The following is a 22,643-nucleotide window of genomic DNA, read 5'->3' as shown; positions in this document are numbered from 1 at the left end:
CTGAAAATTAGGCAAAGTTTACCTGAGACAGTGACATTTGAGTTGAAATCCAAAAGGTGGAGGATAGAAAGTGTTCCAGGACACTTCCTGTGACAAGAGGGAAGATAACTTATTTGCAAGACTGGAAGGACACTGCTAGTGCTTTGTCCATATCCCCTGTAGCACTTCTGATCACCTCTCTCCTTTCTGTGTTTGCTTCTAAAGTTCAGCATCGGTGGACTCTCTTCAGGTACACCCTAACAGGATAGATATAGCTTTGCCATCAGCTATAGAGAAGTTCCTGACAGTTTATATCCCCTACCAGGTCCCCCTTAGACAATGAATGAGTGGTATGATAGTAGTACCTGTATGTAACACCATTTACTAATACGTAGAATAATGGAATTATAAGAACAGGCCAAGTGTTTTAGTTTGGGGAAAAGCAATCATGGACAGTTAATAACTGTAGGCTTTATATTTGAATTGTTTATTATGTACTAAGCACTGTGATGACCCCCAAATTATTTCATTTGATTCATTCATTAGCCTGGTATAGTAATTACTATCATTTCCCCATTTTAAATGCAAAAATCAGAGATTAAAAAAGCCTATTTGCCCAAAGATCACATAGATGGTACATGAAGAAAATGGATTCAATTCTAGCCCTGACTCTAAAATCTGTGTGCTAAGCAATTGCCTCCCAAGTCCTGTAATGGCAGAAACTGAGGTTCTTACAAAAAACCCTCCCTATGACTTTGACCTCGAAAAAGTCCTTCCTGTGTCTTTTTGAAATATGAGTCTGGTCTTAAATTGGATCAGCCAGCGTCCTAAGGCTTAGAATGCTCTGTTTTAAATTCTTTTCACTCTAAAGTATTCTTATCCAGAACTTTTAGAAGAAACATAATAAATCTTATTAAACTTATTTTGAGTCCTTTTCCAAAAAATACTTACATCGTCAAAATTGTTCAAGGGCTCTTCTAGGAAGATATCCTAGATAAATCAGGGCAGTTATCTGGGATATAAAAAGAGCACAATGAATGAAGATATTGAGGATCCAGGAAATAATCCAGTCTCTTTAACAGCAGATTTAATAGTGCAACTTATCTTGGGATACTAAAAGCACTGTTTGAGAGATGGATAGATAGATAGATAATTTGTGTGGGGTTGAATGCCCTTGAAATTCTAAAATTTTACTTCATAATGAATTACTATATCCTTCACATTTGCTGATCAGAGTATCTGAAAGACCCTAAACGTATGGCTCCATGCAATAAATTTTATAAGGTAGGATGTTCCTCTCTTTTTCTAGTTTATAAAAGAATGGTATAATTGTTGTATATTACTCTTTTCACCCCTCGTTTTCTTCATGGCATCTATAACTGTTGTTCATTTCAGCTGAATGCCTGTTTGAGACATCATGGATTAAGTTTCTGGAATTTACTTGCACATGATGTAATTTTTATTTCATCTAGATCAGCGGTCCCCAACCTTTTTGGCACCAGGGACCAGTTTCATGGAAGACAATTTTTCCACAGACCGGGGGGTGGGGGGTGAGGATGGTTTCAGGATGATTCAAGCGCATTACATTTATTGTACACTTTATTTCTATTATTATTACATTGTAATATATAATGAAATAATTATACAACTCACCATAATGCAGAATCAGTGGGAGCCCTGAGCTTGTTTTCACTTGCCACTCACTGATAGGGTTTTGATATGAGTCTGAAAGCAACTGATTTATTATGGTCTCTGTGCAGTCAAACCTCTCTGCTAATGATAATCTGTATTTGCAGCCACTCCCCAGCACTCGCATCACTGCCTCAGCTCCACCTCAGATCATCAGGCATTAGATTCTCGTAAGGAGCACACAACTTAGGTCCCTAACATGTGCAGTTCACAGTAGGGTTTGCCCTCCTATGAGACTCTAATGCCTCTGCTGATTTGACAGGAGGCAGAGCTCAGGTGGTAATGTGAGCAATGGGGAGCGGCTGTAAATACAGATGAAACTTCGCTAGCTCAACTGCTGCTCACCTCCTGCTGTGCAGCCCAGTTTCTAACAGGCCACAGACCAGTAGTGGTCTGTGGCCAAGGGGTTGGGGACCCCTGATCTAGATCATTGCACTGTGAGGTAAAATGACAGACTGGGGTCTGTCAATTCATACAGATTTAATTTTTTTAAGATATGTATAAGTAAATTTTGTTTTAAAGTAGTTTTAGAATTATAGAAAAGTTGTAATAACTGTACAGAGTTTCCATATATCCCTCATCCAGTTTCTCCTATTGTTAAGATCTTACATTACCATGGTACATTTATCACAACTAAGAAGCCAACATTGCTTCATTTCTATTAACTAAGCTCTACACTTCATTCAGATTTCAATAGTTTTTCCACTAATGTCCTTTTTCTATTCCAGGAACCAGTCCATAATGCCAGACTAAGTTTAGACATCATGTCTCCTTAGTCTTATCTTGTCTGTGACCATTTTTCATTCTTTCCTTATTTTATAAGCCCTTTACAGTCTTGAATTAAGGTATTTTGTAGAATGTTCTTCAAGTGAGTTTGTCTAATGCTTTTCTCATGATTCATTTGGAAATACTGATTTTGGGAAGGAAAACCACAGAGGTAAAATGCCATTCTCACATCACATCTAGGGTACATACCATCAATATGTCTTATCACTGATGATGATAATCTTGCACCTGGCCAAGCTACAGTTTGTCATGTTTCTTCAAAGTAAAGTTACTTTCCCCCCTTTTCACGTTTTACTCTCAGGAAGCAAGTCACTAAGTACAGCCAGTACTCAGGAAGGAGCAGAAATGAGGAGATTGAGCTCTATGTCCTAGAAGTAGCCATATAAATTCTTTGAAAGTCTTCTATAAGGAAGGTTTGTCTCTTCTCAACCACTTATTTATAATCTGATCATTTAGTTATATAAATATTATTCATGGATACTTATTTTATACTTTTACAATCTGACACTATATTATTTATTTTATTGCTTAAGTTGTTCCAGCTCTAGTCATTAAGAACTCTTTCGTTGACTCCTGAGTCCCTTTGACATGCCCCTAACCCACCCCCCGCACCTTTTATTTTTGAGCACTTCCCTAATTTCTAGTAGGACAAGATGCTCTAGCTTTATCTTGTATTTGATGAATCAATCATTTCTCCAAAGAGCCCTGATTCCCTTTTTCAGAGAACGCCACAATCTGAGTACTTGGTGTGCTCACTACTACTGTGCTAACACTGCTTCTTGGCCCTCTGAGCTAGGAAATATATACATACATATCGGTAATTACAGTCTGCCCTCCATATACACGGGTTTCACATCCAGGGATTCAAACAGATGGCAGACTGTATTCATTGTACTACAGCCATTTTATATAAGGGACTTGAGTATTCATAAATTTTGGTATCTATGGGGGCTCCAGGAACAAATCCCTCATGGATACTAAGGGACAACTTCTATATCTGTACCTTTATATTAAGTTAAACATGAGTTCATACTGATGCCTCTAACTCTAATAGTCTAGTTCCATATAATTCATTGTAGCCTGTGGCTTTCCCTTTCAAAGAGTGAGAAATTTGGCTATCACCATCCACCTTACATGTACTAGTTTGTTCAACCTCAGTATGCATATTCTTTCCCTTCTGAAATAAAACTTACCTTATTATTATAAAACCTCTTAGGATCTAAGACACTATTTTTTTAGAACAGTACAAGATACTTGCTAAATAAATAAAAGAAATAGAAGCTGAAGTGTCCAAGTGCTGCAAATCTTACTTCTGCCAGGTTATGAATTATTTTCCAAGATGAGCATTTGTTTGTGTTTTTCTAGAATGACTATTAAGACAATCTCTCTAGTTAATCATACTGTTTTTGGCCAGTAGCTACCAGTCCTCTAACAATTTGTGTTCCCGTTTCATAGAATAGACTGGTTTCTGGAAAAAGGTTGCCCCTTCAGGAACTATATTTTCAAGCCTCCATTTCTCCTGGAACTATATTCTTCCCCAAAATGTAAGAAGAAATGACATGTGCCACATCTAGGCTAAAAAGGATAAGAAACAGGTGGATGTTCTGAACTCTCTCCTCCAGCTAGAAGAGAAGTATCCATAAACATACATGAATGGCAGTACAATAAAATGAAAGGAGCCTGTTTTTTTGAATTGCTTCATGTAAGGCTGCCCACCGAACACGTGTTTTGGGATGTAACATGAGAAAGAAATAAACTTCTAGAATGATAAACTACTAAATTTTAGGGTTTATTTGCATAGTAGCTGGTAATCTGTTAACTAATACACCAAATCGAAAGTAATATTAAATCTCCTGTAGGATGTAAATATACTAGTAAGATCATATTTGTAGTTTGGACAAAAAAATGGAATTTTTAGAGCCGAATGAGACTTATGAAGGAAATTTTGAACTTCTTAATGATGCCTGTATCCAAAAATTTTCCTATAATTGGTAGGAGCATAAAAAAGAATTTTAGGGTACTGCAAGCATGGTGACAGAGTTTGATTCCTGGAAACTGAAATGCTATTTATCTATCCATGGTAAGGCAAGACCACAGTTTGTTAACACAGTCACTATGACTCAGGAATGAGGTATGACTTAGGAATGAGGTACCGTATCCCAGGAAGAAGAGCCCAGGCAAAGGCTAGGCAGACAGAGCCCTGAGCAATTTGATAGGACTTAGAGCAGAAATCACAGACCATTACAGAAAAAGAATAACCACCAGGAACAGGAACAGTGTGGCTTTAACAAATATGATGGAGGTGGAGTATGAGGCTGGAGTACAGTACTCTAAGAGCCACGTAGAGCATTTCTTCTCCTTCTAGCACTAGAGTAATAGCCCCAACTTACTTGTCCTTTAAAAAAATGGAAATCAATAATTAACTTTAAAAATGTGATACTGAAAAACAGAAATAAATCAGTCATAAGCAGTGCACTCTTTCTTAGTTTCCCTACTCTCCCTAGGCATTCTTCCTCTGCCTTTGCATAACCAATGACTGCTGCCCCTCAAACACTAAGTGGTAGGAACAAATTAGCAAAAAATCTGTTGCAAGTATTAGCATCAAGAGAAGTCTGAGATCACCTATAGCCAAAAGCTCTAGTAGAATTAGCACTGTAGAAATTTTTTTTAAATTAAAGAAGCACTTTAAAAAAAAACTAGTTACAATTCCCTATTTTTTTCTTTGTTATACAATAGTAGAACATGGAATTGTCAGCTGGGCAAAGAAAGCACAAGAGGGCAAGTTTACATCGTATATCCCATTGCAAACCACCTTCTTTTTATCCTTAACTGGAAACACATGGCAAGAAGACCTGTTGATTTCTTCAGAACAAATGGCAAAGTGTATGGTGTGTTGAGATGGAGGTGGGGAAGTTGGAGTTTATAGGCCTAAATATGTTTCCAACCACTACGGCAAGTGAGTCCAAATATACCATATACTTTACATAGAGCATTCATCTAATATTCCAACTTTCACGTTCTCAAAAAGCTGCGCTTCTGATTTATTAATGGATTTGGAACTGAGAAAAATAGAATCTACAGGATGAAAGATGTTAATCTTCAATGCTAAATAGAGCTGTGTTAGGAATGGACCCAAATGAATATACATTTAATCTTTGGGGGCTGTTTTGAACTTCATTACATATAAATAACACAAAAAATAAAGAATAACATTTCAATTAATTATTTTACAGGCTAGCTTATGTTTTTAGCCATCTTTTCTTTTTGTTTGGAATAATAGAAAATTTTGTGACCTTTCTAGCAATCTGAGTCTATAATGGGAATAAAATTATTGGCCACAACCCAATATTAAATATAAATTGAAACTTTATCAGTAAAGCTCAATTCTCAAAAAAATATATTCATCTATTTGCATCAAGAATATAAAGATGCATTTCCTTTACAGATTGGCATTAAGAATATATATGGTTATAGTGCATATTATCATGTTTGACTTTCATATCTCAAAATTTGAAAGTATTGAATAGAAATTGCACCCATTCCTCCCATTTATCTCATCTATGGCAGAGCTCCTTTTTTTTTTTCCCTATAGATATTAGCTTTTTCTTCCTTTCTTCCCCTCTGTGCCAGGAGAAGGCAAGCTCACCTCCAGCTGCTAAATTGGGTGCAACTGAACTGATAATAACTTCACCCTCCTTCATCAGTGATTGGTTTAAGACTGGACATGTGACCCAGTTTGGACCAATGGGATGTGATAAAAGGTTTTCTGGAAAACTGTGACAATTATTCCTTTTATCTTCTGGAAATAATCCTTTAAATGACTTTTGTCCATTCTCTTTCATTGTCAAGAATTAATCTGAAGCTTGGGACTGACTCCATGGTTTTAATAACAACCTCACTTTGAAACCAACACATGGAAAGAGGCAGAGCCAAAATAGTTACTAAGGAAAAGAGTGAGAGACACTGAATTTACTGTTAGTTATTTTAGCCAACAATTAACATCAAGTTCATGAAAACAGTCTTATATTAGTTGTTCCTGAAGGCATCTAAATGATGGAGTGGAAGTAATTTTTCTAAAGATGACAGGGTTTTTCATAGAGGTATTTCTTTCCATTTTTGTTCTCTCAAGTATTTGGGAGATCAGAGAGACTACATCTTTTAAATTATTCTAGAGGTTGCCTTTTTCTTCTGGCTTTCCCTCTTACCACAGATAGATATCAAGACTAAGTGTATTCTTGATGCCAGAATGTGAAAAATTAATTTCTGTTGAAAATTGAACTTTGGACTTTTATATCTCAAACTTAAAAGTAGAAATTTTATCACTTCAGCAAAAGAAAATTTCTAATAGCTTTTTACCACTTATATTGATGTTCTCTAAACAGGTTCTTTGTAACCAAAAAGGTAATATGATTCTGTTTTTTCTTCCAGGTATTTTCATGAGTTTTATCTATATGTCACTTGAATTTGCAAACTCAAAGTGTGATAAATATTATCTACACTGCATAGTGGAGTTCCAATTTATGAGAAGATGAAGTACTATTTGAAAACCAGTATATCATGGTCTATTTTGCTATTAATTTGACTTAATCTATCTAGCTGTCATGAGGTTATTGATATATTGTACGTGCTGAGACAGTCCTTTATTGGCCTCATCATACCTCAAATCTATGTACCACAAATATCTATGTACCACAAATAATTGTGGATTTCAAAACACAATATCTGTCTACTGAAATATTAAAATGCAAAATACTCTTCTAGGCACGGGGGAATAAGGAAGTTGATATATAGGAATGTGTATGCAGAAATGAGAATAAGACAAAAGTCCTCGCCAACAAAAAAGATAATAGATTAATGTGGATATGGAGGAAATTTGAGCAAAAAGATATTTCAAAATAAGGAACAAAACTGTGTTTGCTTTTAACTATTTTTGTTTGTGTTTAGTTACATTTTAAAATTTGTTTTTGTATGGTTTAGTACAGAAGCAGCTACAGTCAATGTTTTGAATAGGAAAAATATATATTATGTCCATTTTAATTAAAATCACATTGAAATGTTTAATAGCGGAGTGTCCTCTTGGTTTTCACATATAAATACTTCAAAGCTTCAGAATTAACTGTGGAAAAACAGAAAATAGGGGAATCTTTTTTAGTTGGTGTAATATTTTTTGCTTTAAAGAGATTAAATTATAATTACAAAAAAAGGGCTTTGTCAAATTTTCTCTTATTATATGAACTTCAACTCTCCCAGGTGATTCCTAAAACTCATTTTGAAGGAAGCATCAAGCAAGATATCATTTGTTTATTTTTACTTTTAAACTGTATTGCTCCTAGCCAAGAATTTTCTCTTCCTAATTGCTAGAAAATTCTTGATATTTTCTTTCATAAATTTTGCACATTGCAAATGCAATGTTTACATAAAATTATTGCTCTGGTTTTTATCAAAGAAAAGATAGCAATATTTAGATTTGTTTGTAATTTCACAAAAATAAAACCCATATATAAGTAGCAACTGTGTATATATTAAGATTCTAGGACTACTCTTACTGATTCATTATTTGTAGTTGAAAAATTACAGCCTTCTTTGTGTTAAAGTAGTCTCACAGATGAGGCCAAATCTTTTCATACATCTGATGGTTTGCGGTTCTTTTAAATTTTGTTTATTACCTTGAGTATATTCATCAGTTTCATGATTTCTTGTTTTAATTACTGATTCATGTTCATTGTTGAAAGCATGAAGGTAAGTTAAGAAAGAAACATACAAAAATGAATTAGATAATTCACTGTGGCAAGGAATGGATGTAAACATGGTTCCATGATTTTAGACCAAACATTAATTGTAGTATAACTTGTGGAAGCATGAAAACCTGATATGTTAAAGTGTATTTTGATTCTTATGTTGACCAGCTCACTAAACAGTATCAAACAGATCTACTCATTCCTTAGGAAATCACACATGGCCAGATCATCACTTGCCAGCATCTCAGTCCCTACATACAAGTATTGCTGGTAAAATCAATTTATTCATTCAAAAAGAATCATCATTCAATAATATATATTGAAGATCGCTCCTACACTGTTGGTGGGAATGCAAATTGGTGCAGCCACTATGGAGAACAGTATGGAAGTTCCTTAAAAAACTAAAAATAGAGTTACCATATGATCCAGCAATCCTACTCCTGGGCATATATCAAGAAATGATAAAAACTTTAATTTGAAAATATACATGCACCCCAGTGTTCATAGCAGTACTATTTATAATAGCCAAGATATGGAAGCAACCTAAATGTTCATTGACAGATGAATGGATAAAGATGATGTGGTGTGTGTGTGTGTGTGTGTGTGTGTGTGTGTTTATACACACACACACACACACACACACACACACACACACAATGGAATATTACTCAGCCATAAAAAAGAATGAAATAATGTCACTTGCAGCAACATGGATGGACCTAGAGATTATCATACTAAGTGAAGTAACTCAGACAGAGAAAGACAAATACCATATGATATCACTTACATGTGGAAGCTAAAAAAATGATACAAATGAACTTATTTACAAAACAGAAATAGACTCACAGATATAGAAAATAAACCTATAGTTACCAAAAGGGATAGTAGGTGGAGAGGGGGAGATAAAATAGAAGTTTGGGATTAACATATACACATTACTACATATAAAATAGGTAAACAACAAAGACCTACCATATCACACAGGGAACTATACTCAATGTCTTGTAATAACCTGCAATGGAAAAGAATCTGAAAAAAAATATGTATCTATCTATCTATCTAATATATATGTATAACTGAATCACTTTGCTATACACTTGAAACTAACACAACACTGTAAATTAACTATACTTCAAAATAAATAAATAAATAAATTATATATATTGAAACCCTCCCTATGCCAGGCATTATTCTAAGCACCAGGGATACAGCGGTAAGCAAAACACCATCCCTACTATCACACAACCTATAATCTAGTTGTGGTGAGACATACAATAAAAAAAATAAATAGAAATAAACCAAGACAGGGAGTAAATACCGCAACACAGAAAACAGAAAGAAGCAGAGTCAGATAAATGGAGAATGGTATGTTTCATATTGTGTGGTTAGATATGGCCTCTTAGGTGAGGCAGTAAATGAACAAACATAAGTGTAATCATAGAGCAAATAATGTAGATATCTGAGTAAAAAGCATTCCAGGGAACAGGAACAGAAAATGCAAAGACCGTGACATGGAAGTGTTAATGCTATATCCAAGAAACAAAAATAAGGCTATTGTAACTAAAGCAGAGTAACTAATAAAGGGAAAGTGGTAAGTGACATAGTCAGAAACCTTACTTGGGAGCCAGATCACATATAGCCTTTTAATGACTATTGTAAGGCCACTGGATTTTACAGTAAGTGAAAAGGGAGGCCACTGAAGTATTTTAATGAGGGTAACATGGTCTCCGTAACATTTTGAAAGGATTTCTCTGGATACTGTCATCGAAAATAAACTCTAAAGTGTAACGAATGGAAACAAGGAGACCAGTTGGGAGACGAGTGAAATAGTCCAAGTAGGAGATGACTATGAGAAGTGGCAGAGAGCGGGAAGTAGTCTGATTCTAGATATTTACAAGACAAGAATTCATTTCTCCCAAGATTTATTAACATTGAAAAAGAAGATTTTCCTGGTTTTGATTATACATGCAAGTTACAAATGCTTTAAAAAGTAAAAATCCAAATTCCCTCTTCCCACCAATTTTGATATTCTTAGAGGATGCACCATATTTATTCTGTGGCTCTTTTTTTGTATCCTTTGGAATCCCAACATGGATGCGTATCCATGTTTTATTCTCATAGGATACCGTTAGATCTGTGCTTTCAGTTAAAATAAAATATACTGCCAGTGCAATAAGACCAAAAAACAAAGAAGAGAGAGAGAGAAAGAGAGAGAGGAGAAACAAAGAAAGAAATTATAAATGAAGAAGTGAAAATGCCTTCATTTTCAGATCACCTAATTATTTTTGTAACAAATCATATGGAATCTACAAGAAAATTACTGAATTGATAAGTGAATTTAGCAAAATTTTAAGATACAAGATCAATACATAGAAGTTATGTCTATTTCTATATACTAGCAACTAACAACTTATTGAGATTTATTGAATCTTATTGAAAATTGAGATTATAAAATCAACACTATTTACAATAGCATCGAAAATATGAAACATAGGAATCAATCTGACAAAAGACGTATAGATCTGTACACTAGAACCTGCAAAACATTGCTGAGAGAAATTAAGGGCAATATAAGTATATGAAGAGATCTGCCATATCTATCAGTCAGAAATACTCAATATTGTTAACATATAAATTCTCCCTTAATTGACCTATAGATTGAACCAACCCCAGTCAAAATCTCAGCAGACATTTTGGTAGAAATTTTCAAGCTGATTTTAAAATTAAAATGGAAATGCAAATAACCTAGAAAAACCAACTTTGAAAAAGAAGAGGATTTTTAGGGCAGTGAAATGACTGTAATGGTGAATACATGTCACGATAAATTTGTCTACACCCATAGAATGTACAATATCAAGAGTAAACCCTAATGTAGACGACGAACTCTGAGTGATAATGATGTGTCAGTGTAGGTTCATCTATTGTAATAAATGTTCCATTCTTGTGGGCAGTGTTGTTAATGGGAGAGGATATGCGTGTATTGGGGAAGGGGGGACAAATGGGAAATCTCTGTACCTTCCACTCAATTTTCTCAGTAGAGAAAGTATAGTTTTTTTTCAATGAATGGTACTGTTCCCAGTGAATTTAAGTTTCTTGCCTCGCCGTGGAAAGAATTCAGTTAAGAGAGTAAAATAAGGATTTATTTAGGCAAGAATATACTCTCAGAGGGAGAGCAGGCAGACAGGTGAGGAGGTGCCCTGGGTTTCTTTGGCAAGCTGGTTATGTGGGGCATACAAATGAAGGGGCGGAATATTCATTGAGGAAGGAGGAGTTTGGGGGTGGTATTCCCAGATTTTCATCCCAGCTCCAACTTCCTGAGGAGGGGAGGGATTTTTGTTCTCATTCAGCTTAGATCAGAATTGTCATGACGTAGGTGCATGATGAGTACTTCTTTTCTGCAAGGATAATTTTCTTGTAATGAAAGCATAATGAGCAAGAGGTTACATTCAGAAGCAGGAGATTCGACCTTTATCCACCTTTCTTTGTGTGCCTCCAGGACACTTATCACCCAAAATGCGTGGTCTGCTGTCAGTCTGGAGGTTCCTGCTTTTCTTTGTCTGCCCATGGACCCCCGCTGTTTACAAGATGCATGATTTCCTGCCACCTGGCCCCTGCCTGCATTTCTCTGCTCATATCTAGCTACCTGCCTGCTGTAACAGTACTGGAACAATAGAATATCCATATACAAAAGATCAAAGTTTGATCCATACTTTGCACCATACATAAAAACCAAGTCCAATGTATCATAACACATAAATGTAATACATAAGACAAAAACTTCCAGAAGAACATCTTTAATCATCAGGGTAATATACTCTAAACTAAAACGTGAAGTGTGATGTTAGCAAAACAGTGGAGTAGAACCTCCAAGCTCCTGTCCCCCAACAGATCAAAAAAGAACAGAAGCTATTGGAACTAACTTTGTTAGAACTCTGGAAAACAAAGGTTTACAGCAGGCAAGCAAATGCTAAATCAAGAAAAAACAACTTTAAATGGTAGGAGAACTTTGTGGTGCTTTTACTTGCCCTTGGCCGACCCCCTCCCTGGCTCAGCAGCAGTCTGGGACATGGAAGTCTTGCATTTCCAGTGTGAGATCTTAACCCCTGGTTGAGGTGGGAGCAAGCCAACCTGACCCTTCAATTACTGTGTATATCTGTTCTAACCTGTCAGGAGCTATCTGAAGGGCTGACACAAGGCACTAGCCTCTGTTTCATCTAAATCAGAACTCACTCAGGCCTGGAAAGTAGGGGAATTACTCAAAAACATTCTAAAATGGACACACTGCAGCAAAAGATTACAGCTGAGACATAGATAGATAACCTGAGGCCTAGGAGGAAAAACAGGAGTTTCTTTGGGAAAGTAGGGCATTCAAAAGTAGACTAATATGAAGAACTTCAGAAAGCCTTGTGCATGCCCAGTGCAAGATGCATGCTCCAAAACATCTGAGAAAAGCCTAAGTTTTTTTCTTGGGCCTTTACCTAGTCTCAGTGCAAGCCTGGCTAGGTGTTAAAGGAGCACTCTAGCACAGAACCAACCTGCAAAGACTGGGAGAGGTGGGAGGTTTTGTTTATTGTTTTAGCTCCTGGCATTCAAGGAATCTGTTCAAAACAGTAGCTGAACACAAGCTAAGAACAGACTTCAGTAACCAAAACACACAAGGAATACAATCTCTGAAAATAGTAAAAATCATTAAACAAATGGATTATTACAGCTTTCGATAATCAAAAAAGCAGCAAACCCTGGGAAAAGTGGAGAATCTGATTTCTAGTGTTACTACATTATAATATTTAAATAGCTAGTTTAAAAAAAAATCACAAGACGCAAAGAAACAAGAAAGTATGGCCCACTCGAAGGAACAAAATGAAGTGAAAGAAAATATCCCTGAGGAAGCCAGAAACATTGGACTTGACAGTCACGGACTTTTAAACTATCTTAAATATGCTCTCACCAGCAGTGCTTTCAACAGCAATATTTCTACCAACAATCTTGTTGCCAACTACAGAATGTCACTCGCCATCCAGGTGTACAAGGATTAGGTCACTAACCACTACAGTCACTGACCTTTAACATGCCCTTAAAGGAGTTCAGGGCAGAGATCAGGAATGAGGCACTCCGTGCTCTGGGAAAAACTGGCAGAAGAGGCCTTCAGATAGATATTTTCAGGAAAAACTGTTATGAATCCAGTTTCTTGAATCTTCTCATGCCTAGCAAAGCACTAAAATCATTAACAGAGACATCTGCTCCTCATGACTAGAAACAACCTTCCACTGAGATGTGTGCTTGACTGCACATACTGCCTTTACCAAAGTCATATATATACTGACCTCCCTCCCCCCTACCTCTTCAGAAGTCTCAGGAAAGAAATAAAAGATATAAAAAGAACCAAATGTAAATTTTAGAACTAAAAAATACAATAACCAAAATAGAAAATTCAGCTGAGGAGCTCAACAGGAGAATGGAGGGAAAAGAATAATGAATCAGTAAACATGAAGATGGAACCACAGTAACTACAAGATAGGAGCAGAGAGAATGTGAATAGAGAGAAAATGAATATGGTCCTGAGGGACCATAACAAGAGATAACAGATATAGATGGTATAACATCTATACCATCAGAGTCCCAGAAGGAGAAGAGAGGTAAGAGAAAATGGAACCAGAAGATACCCAAAGAGATGATGCCTGAAAACTTCCCAAATTTGTCAGTAACATACAGCTACAGATTCAAGAAGCTGAGCTAAACTCAAACAGGATAAACCCAAAGGAATTCAGGTCAAGAGATATCATAGTTAACCTTCTAAAAACTAAATCGCAAATAGTGTGTTCTCCAACCATAAGGGATAAATAAATAAAGGGATAAACAGAAAAATATTCAAGCACTTGGAAACTAAACAACATACTTCTGCATAATCAAAGGACCAGAAAGGGCATCTCAAGGGAAATAAAATTACATTGAACTGAAAAAAGATGAAAATGCAACATACCAAAATGTATGAGATGTAGCTAAAGCAGTGCTCAGAGGGGAATTCATAACACTAATGCTTATATTTAAAAAGAAGAAAAGTATCAAATCAATAGTCTAACCTCTCACCTAAAGAAACTAGGAAAAGAAAAGCAAAATAAATCCAAACCAAGTAGAAGGAAGTAAATCATTAAGATAAGAACATGTCAGTGCAATTGAAAACATTAAAGAATATTAAAAGAACCAAAAGCTGGCAAACCTCTAGCAATAATGACAAAGAAAAAAAAAAGACAAATTATCAGTATTCAAAATGAGAGACTGTCACTGCAGTTGCTGCAGACCAGACATCAAAAGCACAATAAGTTTGTTATAAAGCAGAAACTAATACACCATTGTAAAGCAATTATACCCCAATAAAGATGTTTAAAAAAAAAAGAGCTGACAAAAAAAAAAAGCACAATAAGGGAATACTATGAACAACTCCATATACATAACTTTGACAACCTAGAAGAAATAGACAAATTCCTCAAAAAACAAAAACTACCATAAGTCACCCAAGATGACATTGATCATTTCAATAGCCCAATAACTATTAAGAATATTCAATTTATAATTTTAAAACACCCCCAAAAAGAAATATCCAGGTTCAGATAAATTCATTGGAGAATTCTACCAAATTTTTAAAGAAGAATTAACCCCAGTTCTACACAGTCTCTTCCAGAATATAAAAGAGAGGGGAACACTTTTCAATTTTGTGACACTAGTATTACCCTAGCAGCAAAACCAGACAAATACAGTACAAAAAGATAAAAACACAGACCAACATCCCTAATGAATATAGATGCAAGATCCTTAACAAAATATTGCAAATAAAATTGAGCACATAGAAAAAGAATTAAATACTTTGACTAAAAGGGGTTTAATCCAGAGATGAAAGGCTGGCTCAATATTCAAAAATCATTCAGGTAACCCAGCATAATAATAGGCTAAAAAAAATCACATGATCATAACAATTGCTGCAGAAAAATCATTTGATAAAATTCAGCATCAACTTATGATAAAAACTCTCAGAAAAGTAGGAATAAAAGGGAAATTTCTACAAACACCCTACAGACAATATTATTTTTAATGGTGAAAGACTAAATGCTTTCCCTCTAAGCTTGATAACAGGGCAAGGATGTCTATTCTTAACACTTTTATTCAACATGGTATTAGAAGTTCTACCTAGTACAATAAGAAAGAAATGTTTTTTTAAAGGCATATAGATCAGAAATAAATAAATAAAAGCATCCCTATTTGCAGATGTCATGATTGTCTATGTAGAATATCTCAAGGAATGTACCCCCCAAAAAAATCCTAGAAATAAAAAATGAGTTCAGGCACATCACAGGATACAAGATAAGTGTAAAAATAATTGTAGTTCTATATACTAACAAGATTACCTCACAGACTTCCCAGGAGGTGAAGACAAGGAAACTGAGCAATGGATGTGCTTATGACTGTCCTCCCTTTGGGGAAAGACCTGCCACTAGATGCTGTTCCCTGACTCACAAAAGCACAAAGGAAAGCAAAGAAGTGAAGTGAGAAGAGGAAAAGGAGGGAAATGGGACAAAAGCTTGCAGACAAGTGTCAGTTAGCAACTGATTCTAAGAGATTAATCCTCTGAGTAATCACAGAGAGACAAAGAGAGAGACAAGGGGGGATCTGTATTAAGGAAGCTTGCTCTGTACTTTGAAATGCAAACTGAAAGAGAAAAAATAGTATTATTTATTTCACAATAACTCCGACTTAAATCAATTCAAGATACAAAAGAGTTTGCCTACCTACCAATTATATCAATTTTAAATTGCATTAATTGCTATTTTTCTTTTATCCAGAAAATGTGTATTGAATGTCTGTTATGTGCCAGAAAGTATTCTCGGTAGAGCATTGAACAAGACAGAGGAATTCTCCACACTCATGCAGCTTAAATTTTAGGTGGAAAGATATAACAAAAAGCTAAACAAACAAGCAAACTGAAGATCAGATAGCATAAGTGCTATGAAGAGAAATAAAGCAGGTTAGGGGATGGAGAGTTAGGTAGTAAGTTATTATTTTCATTGGGGTAGTCAGGAAAAATGACTTATCCTCAAATTAATGCATGCCAATGGCAGGAAATATTTTAGTGAATAAAGATGAACAAAATGAAAAGCGGAAACTTTTTATTTTATGACCTAGGGATAGATAACCTGTGCTAATACTTCTCATATATATATATATATGTATATTTTATATATAAATTATATATATATAATTTTTAAACTGTGGTACATTGTTTTATTGTTTGAAACATTTGATATATGTTCCACCCATCTTCCAATAACATGATTCTAGCTTTCCACTCACTGTCTTCTTACTTTTAGTGCCAACCTAGAAGCAGAGATCACTTCCTTGCCTATTGTCATCTTTGACCTAGTTTAGCCAATGAAATGTGAGCAGTAAAGATTTGTTCTGGTTCTGAGAAATGCTTGAAGAGACCTCACCTGTTTCTACCAGCTCTTTTGTGCTATTCCTCTGCCTTGAGGATGACAGATCCCAAATACAAGCTTATTTTTGTACACTGGGTCCTGAGGTTAAAACCATCTTGAGTAGAGTCACAGAAAACAGTATTACTCATGGAAATTTTGTTAATGTAGCATGAAAACTAGAGAAAGCTGACTAATATATATGCATATATAATTTATTTCAGAAATGAAGTCGTATAATACACATTGTTTCATTTAGTGAATTTTTCATTAAAATAGGATGACTAGTGTATTCTTTTCTAATTATTTTCCCTATGTTTTAAATTACAAATGATACATGTACTTTATAAAAGTTTTAAAACTTAACAGAGATGGATGAAGTTAAATGTGAAATTCTGTAATACACTTTCCCAGACCTTGACAATCCCATCCAATCCCCCAGATAATGTTATTAACAATTTACAGCATATTCTTCTGTGATTATATGAGCCTTTTTCCTCTCTCTTTATTTCACACTTTCAGACACACATAAAATAGGATAGTAGCATCAGACATAATATTTTGGGAATTGTTTGCGTGTCTGTGTGTCGGTGTGTGTGCGTATTATTGATTGTGTCACAGTCACCTTTGCAAATCAGTAAGACTGTAAAAGATTTACCTCATTACTTTTAGCTGCATTCCGTGGTCTGACTGTAACATAATTATTTTATTTTTTATGTAAATGTAGGATATATATAAATTTTGTGATTTCAAACAAATCTGAAAAAGATACTTTTATGTATACTATTTACATAGTAAATCTTCTAGTGTTAGAAGATAGTCCTACAAGTGGACAAGTACTATATATTTTCTAAAATATTATTCTTTCTGCTTGCATATTATTCCATTGCATATGTAATTTATCAAAAATGCCATATAAATGATCATTTACTTTTATGGAGTTTCCCCCAGCACTTTACTAGTATGTACAAAACTACAATGAACATTCTTGTATTTTAATTACAATGAACATCTTAATTATTATTGGTATTTCATGAGTCTAATTGCAAGTGTCTGTTAATAGCAATGTAGAATTCTAGAACTGTGATCAGCATTGTGATAATTTTTTCTAGTAAGTTATTACCATTAGTATTGGATGAGAGTAGCCACTTCAGATACTCATTAACACTGGTTATTGCCACTCATTAATATACGATGAATATGATTTATCTATTTTTAGTTTTTGTCATTAGCATAATTATGCTATATTGTCTTTAAAATATAGGTTGTGTACACATTGTGATGGTATCTATGTTCAGCCGAGTGAAATAACTGTAGAGAAAGGACAGAGGGAGTATGTATTCTCATAGTGACTGGAACTGTAGTACACTTCTATGTGTCAACAGTGCATGTGGAGCACAAAACCTGTTACCCTTTGCTGAGTGTTTGGCATATTTTACATATTTTTTGTAGCTTTCTTGAGATATAATTGATGTACAATAAACTGTACATATTTAACTGTACATCTTGATAAGTTGTGACATTTGTACAAACCCAAGTAACTATCACAATGACCAAAATAATAAACATTTCCATTATCTTCAAAGTTTCTTTCTGCCCTTTCATAATCCAACCTTCATCATAACTCCCACCCATTCCCCAGGAAAATATCTGCTATCACTCTAGATTTGTTTCCAATTTCTAGAATTTTATAAAAATTGAATAATGTACTATCCACTCTTTTTTGTCAGTTTATTGCATTCCTCCTGAGACTCATTCAAATGGCTGGATGTACTAATTCTTGTTAAATATGAGTATATCACAGTTTGTTTATTCATTCATTGAATAATGGACATTTGGGTTGTTTTCAGCTCTATTATTACAAATAAAGTTATATGAACTATACGAATAAAGCTATGAACACTCATGTACAAATATTTTTATGGTTGTATTTTTCATTTATTCAGAGTAAATATGTAATAGTTGGGTGGTATGGTACTTATGTGTAGCTTTTTTAAAAATTGCCAGACTGGTTTTCAAATTGCTTCATTTTATATTCCCACCAGTTGCCATATCCTCTACTGCAGCCTCAGCTTTGGAGTCACCTTAACTTGTCACCTTAACTTGTCATGGCAGCCCCACTGCTCATAAGTCATGATTCTTACCATATAGGAATTAAGAGCCTCTTAAGAAAGAGAAACATCAAGGTCAGCTTCAGCCCAGCTAAAAAGATCTACCATGTTCATTTTATTATGATCATGCTTCAAGTTGGTACATACTAGGCAACTTTTGAGAGAGCCTTCTACCTGGGAACTGAAAGATCAACCTGGAATAGTGTGACCTGCCCTCAACTTATCTAACATTCCTAGATGCTACCCTCAACAAACGACGGAAACCTGGAGATGAAAATTCTGGAAACACAAGTCTGATGGCTTTTTACTCTCCTCTCTTTCACTTCTTTCCTTTCGCCAAATCACTCATAGGTGGGGAAATGAGCTATTCCATTGCACTTGACCCTGTCCTTCTAAAATAACAAGAAGCCTTAAGGCTCTGCTGTATAAGAGGAAGCATTCTCCTTATTCCGAATCCCCAACCAATTCTGATAGGACCCCCATCAGAGATAACCACTATCATGAATTTAGTGCTTGCTTCCTAATAATATTTTATACTTTAACATATAAATATATATGCATACACATGAATAATACATTAAACAGTTGTATGTGAGAAATTTTTAAAATTTTTATTAAATTTCCAACATACACAAAGGTATAGAAGTTAGGTGTCCTTTTTCTGTTGTTTAAATAGTTACCAATAACTAATAACCATGTTTATATTAATATTTTAGTAATATGTTCTAAAGTAAGTCACCACATCAATCCCCTTCCTGAAGAAAAGGACCTTAACAAGTTTTAACTTTTCTTTGAATTCCCACTTCCTATCCCAAACCACGTGAAGTATGCACGCATTTGTTATTATTTTTAGAATCTTTAAGGTTTTCAACATGTTTTAAGATATTTTGCTCACCTTTGTTTGTAGAATCCCACTCTTTCTGCCTGGGGTTATTTTTTTTGTATGTGGTTTAATCTTATACATGACAGTCTGTGGGGAGATTGAAGAACAAATACTTCAGAAACACATTCATTTTATTTAAGCTTCTGAAAGAGAATTAAAAATTCTGACCTATTGTTCCAAAAAATAGAAATCTTATTGAAACCTTCATGATGTGAGGTGAAAAGGATAGTTATGATTAAAAAATTTTTCAAAACACACATTTTAAATGTCAGCATTTTGCTTTTAATTTGACATTCAGTTAAATCTGAAATATTTACAATAAGTCTAATTAATGAACCAGTGGTATCGTAAAAACTAACCACACATTCTGACTTCCTATACTTTTCTAAATGTTTTGCGATGTTAACAAGCATAAAACTTTACATTTATATAAGCAATAAAAATGAAATGTAGAGAATTCTTATCATGGACATTAAATGGCAAGAACAATAGCACAGGAAATTTGTTACTTTCCATCATGCAGAAAAATTTCTTTGTCTTAAGACTCGTTTAACTTGATTAGTGGGAAGACAGGATTCTGCTTAACACCCTATGTTATAAATATTCTTAGTGCCTAGCTTCTCTTAGCAGTGAAGGGAAATAATTCACAGCATGGTGCCTAGATAAACAGAAATGCTTTAGATCCTAGTGATGTACATCATAGCTTCCTTTTCATTTAAAGGTGATTCTGTGTTTAAAGGATACTAACTTTGCTGCCACTTTTCCTTCCTTTTTAAGAGAGGTCTTATTTTATTCTGTCTTGATAGTAGTAAGCTGTTTTGATTTGCGTGTGTGTGTGTGTGTGTAAAATACCTTAAAAATAGTTTGGACAAACAAAGTTGAACTTCAGGTATGTTAGAGGGACCTACTTCATCCCCTGTGTGTGGATGGAGACATTGCTTCCATATCTTGGCTTGGTTTCAGCCCCTGACTTTAGAGAGGTTTCAGGCTTCTATCATTTGCCCAGTTTTGCTCTTGCTGCTCTGGTTTCTCAAACCTCTTTGGGGGTTCCTCTTCATGTCCCTGCCTTTTAAATATTGAGTCAACCCAGAGTCTCTCTTTGGTTCTTAATTCTACTCCATGTATACTCTGTGCCTTTATGATCTAATGAACTTTCATGGAATTAAATAGTGTCTACATTTTGATAACTTTCAAATGAATATCTCCAGCATGGATCACTTCCCCAGACTCTCAATGCATATAATCATCTTCCTACTTAATACCTTTAGGTAGATGTCTAAGAGACTTTGAGTCTCAACAAACATCTCAACCTTAACATTTCCAAATCTGAGCTCCTGCTTTTCCCCTCAAATCTGCTCCTCTTTCAATCTTCTACATCTCAGTATGGGAACTTCATTTTTTCAGCTGTTCAAATAAAATAACATGGAGATATCCTCAAATACTTTAGTTCTTACACAAATCCACACTGATGCCCCAGCAGGTCCTTCTGACTCTACCTTCAAACTGTATCCAGAAAAGACAACATCCTTCACCTTCTATCTGCTGCTCTATCTGTGACACCATTATCTTGGACCCAGATTATTGAAATAGTCTTCAAATTGACCGCCTTGCTTCACTTGATCTGTTCTCAACACAACCTTCATGACAATTATTTAAAAACATAAGTCACATCACACCATTTCTCTGCTTAAAGTCCCCCAGTGGTTTCCCATCTAATTCAGATTAAAAGCAAATGATTTATGCTGATTTATACTTATAATCTAGTATCCCATTTTTACTCTGAGATTGTCTCCTACTACTTTCCACCTTGATAATCCCTCTCATACCAATCTTTTGCTGTTTCTTAACCACACCAGTGAACCTTCCACTGTAAGCCTCTACCCTTCATTTTGCTTTTGCCTAGAAGGCTTCCTCCACCCCCAATATTCACATGGTCTATGCCCTTACTTTGTTTTTTCTTGATATTTCCTTCACTTTCTCGGTGAAGCTTTTTCATTGCAACTTCCTGACTCTGATACTTCATAAGTGCCCTTTCCATGTATTATTCCTCTTTTGCACATATCCCTATCTAAAATACTACATATTTTACTTAATTCTCTGGTTTCATTTTTCTCTCCTCTGTTAAAATGTAAACCACATAAGTGTGGGAGTTTTTGTTTGTTTTATTCATTTCTCTAAGACAAATTTTCATTTTAACAGAGAGAAAGCATTAACATAATATTTACATTAATATAATAATTGACAGTAAAAGTTTAAACTCTTTTTTTTAAAAAAAAAGAAGTTGGGCTTCCCTGGTGGCGCAGTGGTTAAGAATCCGCCTGCTAATGCAGGGGACATGGGTTTGAGCCCTGGTTCGGGAAGATCCCACATGCCATGGAGCAACTAAGCCCGTGTGCCACAACTACTGAGCCTGCGTGACACAACTACCGAAGCCCACGTGCCTAGAGCCTGTGCTCCACAACAGGAGAAGCCACCGCAATGAGAAGCCCGCCCACCACAAGGAAGAGTAGCCCCCGCTCACTGCAACTAGAGAAAGCCGGTGCACAACAACAAAGAGCCATCGCAGCCAAAAATAAATAAATAAATAAAATAAATTTAAACAAAAAACAAGAAGTTATATTTCTGTCATTATTGTTCCTAGTATAATTTCACCCACCCGTGTTAACTGTAATTTTTCACCGAAGTAATTTCTATTCATAGAGAATACTGAGAGGCAGACAAGTGAAAACTGTCATATACAAGTATGTTAGCAGACAAGCAAAGCTTATAAGTACACAAACACAACGTTCTATAGACTCACCTTCTTACAGTAGCAAAATTGATGAACACATTGATAAACATTATTCAACATTATTGCCATTCAATCGAGTATAAGACCAAGAAGAAAAAGTATATAATATTAAATATATCTTTAATGCATAGTCCATGTTTCAGGATTTAATCTTAAGTAATTATTATCTAGGTATGGAAAATTTATCCATTAATTACTTTTATT

At 35.0% G+C, this 22,643-nt stretch overlaps 1 protein-coding gene across 1 annotated transcript in view; it reads right to left on the bottom strand.

Moving 5' to 3' along the window:
- The window catches only part of XIRP2 (xin actin binding repeat containing 2), a 604,615-nt gene that overhangs the window by 562,329 nt on the left and 19,643 nt on the right, over positions 1–22,643 (bottom strand). The window contains exon 2 of the mRNA XM_079924291.1: positions 19,661–19,735. The gene's annotated coding sequence lies outside the window, so the exon portion shown is untranslated. The remainder of the gene's footprint in view (positions 1–19,660; positions 19,736–22,643) is intronic.

The sequence above is a fragment of the Stenella coeruleoalba genome (genome assembly GCF_951394435.1).
Source record: "Stenella coeruleoalba genome assembly, chromosome: 6".
NCBI lineage: Eukaryota > Metazoa > Chordata > Mammalia > Artiodactyla > Delphinidae > Stenella > Stenella coeruleoalba.
Note: the sequence above shows the minus strand (reverse complement) of the source record. Positions and strands in the feature narration are given on the sequence as shown.